Source organism: Rhinolophus sinicus, chromosome 4, assembly GCF_057876585.1.
Source record: "Rhinolophus sinicus isolate RSI-liver-muscle chromosome 4, RSI-T2T, whole genome shotgun sequence".
NCBI classification, from domain to species: domain Eukaryota; kingdom Metazoa; phylum Chordata; class Mammalia; order Chiroptera; family Rhinolophidae; genus Rhinolophus; species Rhinolophus sinicus.
The window spans coordinates 10,337,229-10,343,393 of record NC_142504.1 but is presented as its reverse complement, the minus strand read 5'-3'; the positions used below and the strand labels follow the sequence as shown (position 1 = coordinate 10,343,393).

Sequence of the window (6,165 nt, the reverse complement as noted above, 5' to 3'; positions counted from 1 at the left end):
AAAGCTGAAATTAAAATAAGTAAATAAAAAAACCCACTATGTTCGTAAATTGCCAGTATTTGAATCTCTGTGTTTGTCTTTGATATTTTTTTAGGATAAAATCTTAGAACTGGATAATGGGGCAAAAAGCTTTTGGTACACATTATGAATTGTTTTACGTCAGAAAGATAGGCCCAATTTCCCTTTTTCTCGGCTGTGAGTAGTATTTGTGCCAACACTAGGTATTACCAGTTCAAAATCTCCATTTAATGGCAAGAATGACATGTTATATTTTCAATTTAAAATAGTAAAAAATATTTATTTGGCACTTGATAGGTGCTACCAGCTGACTATGCTAAGGATTTAACCTAAAATTCTCATTTAATTCTCAAAGTAACATTGTAAAGTAGGTTATTATCCTCATTTTAGGCATGAGAAAATTTAAAATTTGCAAGATAAAGCAGTTCACTTAAGCACATAACCTGCGAATAACAAGTTTTTGAGTTCTAAGTTTTAACTTTTATCCTTCACTTAGTTGTACAAATGTTTTGACTTTTTATGATGTTAAATGTTTTAATCTTTTTTTTGTTATGGATTCTGATCTTCGTACCATTCTTATGAAGATCTTTCCTACACTACGATTCTAAAATATTTTCATTTGTTTTCTTAAATTTTCTGGAATTTATTTTCAGATATGGTATTAGTAGGGCTCTAATTTTATTTTGTTTTTAAAAATCTTTTATTGGGGAATATTGGGGAACAGTGTGTTTTTCCAGGACCCATCAGCTCCAAGTCAAGTCGTTTTCAATATGTTGGGACGGTTTTTCCTGCAGGCCCCCCTCCAAGAGCTCAATCTCCCCCTTATTGGAGATATCTTGGGCAAGCTCCCCCTAAGAGCTCTGCCCCCTCCTCCTCCCATACCTTATCAGAGATGAATCCCGCAGGCACCATAGTTAGAGGCCTCCCTGTCAAAACAAAGTTGAGGGATCACAGCTGCTAGGGACGGATCTCCCTGGCACCCCGGCCAGATTTCCCCCCCAACCTGGAGGCCTAAACATATAAAATAAAGCGCCTGACCCCAGTCAGTGCTCAATTCTTTGGGAACAATCCCACTGGGCCCACTAGTGTAATAAAGCTGAGTTCTCCTTGCCCTCTGGGAGCCGCTTTTCCACAACAAATCTAGTTGTGGAGGGTGTAACTCACTGGCCCATGTGGGAATCCAACTGGCGATCTTGGTGTTATGAGCACTGGGCTCCAACCACTGAGCCAATCGGCTGCCCACTGGTGGCTCAGCTCCAAGCTTAAGCCGTTGTCTCTCATTGGCCCATGTGGAAATCGAACCAGCGACCTTGGTGTTACGAGCACTGTGCTCTAACCATTGAGCAAACTGCCTGCCCTCTAATTTTATTTTTTCCCCAAGTGTACAAGCATCATTTATGAATATTCTTTTGATAAAGTGCTACTTTTCTTGTATGCTTCATTCCCATGTAGTTTTTAATTTGCTCTTAGATCCTACTCCTTTTGCTTGATTTGTATGTAGCGTATCTATAAAGAATGCCAATACCATGTTAAAAAAAATAATATACAGTATGACGTGAGAGGACTAATCGTTCTTCATGATTATTGTTTTTTAAAAATTTATGGGTTATTCTTGCTCTTTTTTACTTCCCCCTCAAGTTTAAAAAATAGTTTATTGAGTTCCATGAAAACAATTAAGCTAGAATTTTGTTTGACATTACATTAAATCTATAGATTATTTTAGTGCATAAGCTGACATGTGTATGATGTTGATTTTTCCCATCTAGGAATACAGTGTCTTACTATTTATTTAGCTGTCATTTTATGTCTTTTGGAAAAAATTTTACTTTTTCTCTATATTAGTTGTGTAACTGTTGGTTCGATCTTCCCTGCCTCTCCTTTCCCCTTCTCCCAGCCTCCTTCATTTCATTCCTTCCTTCCATTTATGTGCCAGGCACCTATCACTATGGATGCAGTGGTGAGCCAAATATAGAGGTCGGTGGCCTCATTAGGTTCGGAGAGGGAGATATATATTAAGTAGGTAGTCATAGAAACAGGTGTAAAATCACAAGTGCTGTGAAGGAAAAGATGCCGTATTAATGAGGGTGTGTTTTAGGGACATATTGCTTAATCTGGCTTTCCTTGATTTGGCCTTTCTAAGGGAGTTCAGATCTGAAAGTTGAGTTAGAGCCAGTGTGTTAGGAACCTAATTGCTTTGCTTGCTATTGTGAATGGAATCTTTGCTTTAGTCCATTAAAATTATTTTGGAGGTGGATGGGAGAAAGGTTGGGTATACAGTGCTACATTGACAGTTATTTTTCCTGCTACACAAAAGATAATATTATGCTCTATTCCGGCTTCCACTGGTGTTAAGAAGTCAGTTTTCAGTCTAGCTGGTATTCTTTTGCTGGTTAATTGGTTTTGTTCTCTTACTGCTTTTAAGAGATTCTCTGTCTTTGGTGTTCTGCAGTTTCTCTATTGGTTATCGAGGGAGGTTATCTAGTGTTTTCACTTATCCTACTTGGAAGGTATTTGGCTTAAAACTGGATTGTAGAATTGGAACCTTTCAACAATTCTGGAAAATACTCAGCCATTATTTCTTTGAATATTGCCTCTTCCATATTCTCTCCATTATCTCCTAATGAAAATCCAATTAGATATATGTTAGATCATCTTACCCTATTGTTCATGTCTCTTAACTTCACTTGCATTTTCTATCTCTGTGTTTTTTATTATAATGAATTCTAGATTATTTCCTTATTTTTAGTTTCCATTTCCTAAATCACTGCTATTTACAGACTAATTTCTGTTGAAACTACTCATGGAGTTTTCACTTTGTTAAGTCTAATTTTGTATTTTTGATTTCTCAAAGTTTATTTGTTCCTTAAAAAATCTGCTTGATCACTGATAAAATCTCTTGATCATATTTTTAATACCTGAGTGCTTTTTATTTTTTAAAAATTTTGGGGGGGTGGGGGAAGGGGAACAGGACTGTTTATTGGGGAATAGTGTGTACTTCCAGGATTTTTTCCAAGTCAAGTTGTTGTCCTTTCAATCTTAGTTGTGGAGGGTGCAGCTCAGCTCCAGGTCCAGTTGCTGTTGTTAGTTGCAGGGGCAGAGCCCACCATCCCTTGTGGGAGTCAAGGTATTGAACCGGCAACCTTGTGATTGAGAGCCCACTGGCTGATGTGGGAATCAAACTGGCAGCCTTCGGTGTTAGGAGCACAGAGCTCCAACCGCCTGAGCCACTGGGCTGGCCCCCTTGCTTTTATTTCTTTAGATATAAAATGCAGTGGTTTTATATTCTCTGTTGATAATTTCAGTACATGAAGTCTTTGCAGTTGTGAGTCTGCTCTCTATTATTTTTGCTGTCTCTTGCTCATATTGCCTATAATTCCTTGTATATTGTGATTTTGCCTATGAAGTATACTCTTTGGAACTTTATTCATGGTGTTGATTGGTGTGTTCCTTCAAAGATTTGAGTTTTCTTTTGTCAGGTGCTTGGTGGTACTTCTAACCCAGAATCACTCTATAGTAAATTCCCAGACTGAGTCTTCCTGGGCAAGCCAATAGACTGAATTTGGTCTGAAACCCACATTAAGATCATCTTGGGGTTTATGAATTCTTAGGAGAGTTTTTTTTCTTTCATCTGAGTCTTAGTTTTGAGATGTGCATTTTATTTTGCTTTCTCTTGTGCTTCAGGGGGAATGCTCTTTATAAGTTCTCCTTACACTAAGGGTAGGTAGAACCCTCCGTGGTCTTAGTTTCATATGGGTGGTGGGGGAGGTGGGACAAAGATACTGTGCCGGAGCAGTTAGATTCCCCGCGTAGAGTCGGCCCCAAGATTTTCCTCCTTTACTGTATGTCATTTGAGACCCTGAAAACTGAAACTGAAGGTTATCTGGTTTAGGAAAATGCCCCACGGGCTCTGTTTACCTTTGTGGGTTCCAACCTTCACTTGGTGTTTGGCTTCTGAACTTTTATTTCCTTTTATTTGGGCACATATTGATGTACTTAGAAATGCTGCTTTTAACAAACATTTTCTGTAATATTTTTAGTGGGGGAATCAGGGTTTTATTTGCTGTTCTTATCTACTTCTTTTACCATGTGTTGAATTTTATTTATCTTTGCAAGCAATTCTTTTGGAAACAAGACAAGAATAAATACATAAATTATAACAAAGAATTCCGCAAGTAGCTATATCAAGTTTTGTCTGCCGAAGTGAAATATTTATTATTTTATATTTAAATCTGATGTTGCTTATGAGCGTACAAAGTGCAGTGATGATGGTAAGGCCATATTGAATTTGAAATCAGCAGGGAATTTACACGTTATGTCATCAGGCTGCCTACTTTATGCACAGTTTTTAGTTAGAGAAACAGGTCGGAGATGAGAATGCGTGTAGGGTTGAGTTCCTGCCCCGCTGCTTACCAGTTGTGTGTCCTCAACCAATCACTGAACCGCCCCGAGCCTTAGGTCTTTCCATATTTGAATGAGAACAATAGTTCTTGACCTTCCCACGTTACAGAATAGTTGCTAGAGTTGGATGTGCCAATAATGTATGGGCTAGTGCTTGTAAACTGCTATTATGGTTAATTTTGGAGTCTTTAATTTGCTTCTGTTAATCTCATTAGACATCTGTCAGAGGTCATCAGTGCATTCATTGATTATTACCTTTGTTCTACGTAATCTCTTGAAACCTAACTCAACTTTTTTTGGCCTTCTTTAATTTCCTTTTTGTATGACATTATAGCTCAGTTAACCTTTAGGTCATAGAGCAGAAACCAAGAAATTTGAAAGCTGGTTTAGACAGATTTATTGAATTGTATACCAGGAGTGTCACCATGTTATACATGCCTTTCACATTTGTAACAGATGGAACTATATTCCAGTGTGTTAGGGTATAAAGTAAAACGAGTCTTTGATAGAAAATAGTCAAAGCCCATGTAATATCCAATCAGTATGGTGAAGATTTTAAAAAAGTCATTTGTCTTTTGATAAAATTAGATTCTTTGTCTACTTGTCAGCAGAGGGAGCCTTTGCTTCACTTTTTTGGTTCCAGAAGTCTTGCCAGTGGTGAGTCTGTAAAGAGCCAGCATATTTATGGGAAATGTTTGTTGTCTCACCTGGACCTGAATGGGTTTTGGAACCAGTTTTTCCTTTGTTCCTATAAAGGAAAACCTTTTGGTCCTTGTTTTCTGAGTTCTTTATAACAGTGGTTCTTAAGTGCTAGTTGGGCAGTTCTTTGAAAGTGGTTGATGCTGGGATAAAATAGTGATCCTCAAATGCCACCCCCTGTTAAATTTCTGAATGGTCTTAAGGTAATGAAAAAAACATTAGCTAAGGTACCGAATTTTTCATGATGTTAAATTTTGTTCAATTAAAGGATTGTACTTAGTGCTCACATTTTCTACTTTCTCCTTGTTTGTATTATATTGTCTTTGTAGAAAATGTTGGTGATGATAGTCTGTGTTTTTAAAAAATTTCCTGATTGGGCACTTAACAAGGTTGACTACCCTATAATGGTTCCCCAATACTGGGGGTGCTAAAAAATGTATACACATGACTTATATTCATCTTTTGTTGTTATTCATTGAGTATTACGATTTTAATACAGTTCTTTCCTTTCTTAAAATGTGTACACATTTTTTGGCACCCTCTGTAGTTTCTGAAATTTTATTAATCAGTGAAATCCAAGAGCCTGAGACTCACTCCTTCAGCAAGTTCTCTAACATCTTTATTAAGATGGGGATTTCTGAACTAAATAATTTCCAATTACCTGCTTACCTTTTGTCCCAACTTTCCTCTGAGATGTGGTCTACCCTTTTATACCTAAAAAGTGAGACTTAATGACTAAATTATCTTATATCCAAGATACAGGTCAGTGTAGTTAGTAGGGAAAGTCGTTTGATTCTTTTTCTTAAATGTACTAGATTTGGGATTAAAATTGGCGTACATTCCTCCCATGTTCCAGGTGCTAAACTGCATGGTTTATATGTTCCCTTCTTTAATTTTCATAGCAACCCACTGGGGTATAAATGTTGTGATAAGATTTATTTTTCATGTGAAGAAACACACTGGATGAAATTAAACAAAGTAGCCAAAGTAACATATCTAGGATGTGTCAGAGCCAGATTCAAAACTTTATCATCTTGGCTTTCTGATTCA

General features: G+C 37.2%; 1 protein-coding gene across 4 annotated transcripts in view; it reads left to right on the top strand.

The window, feature by feature from the left end:
* BBS9 (Bardet-Biedl syndrome 9) overlaps positions 1 to 6,165 on the top strand; it is a 359,579-nt gene that overhangs the window by 66,960 nt on the left and 286,454 nt on the right. The gene's annotated exons all lie outside the window — the stretch shown is intronic.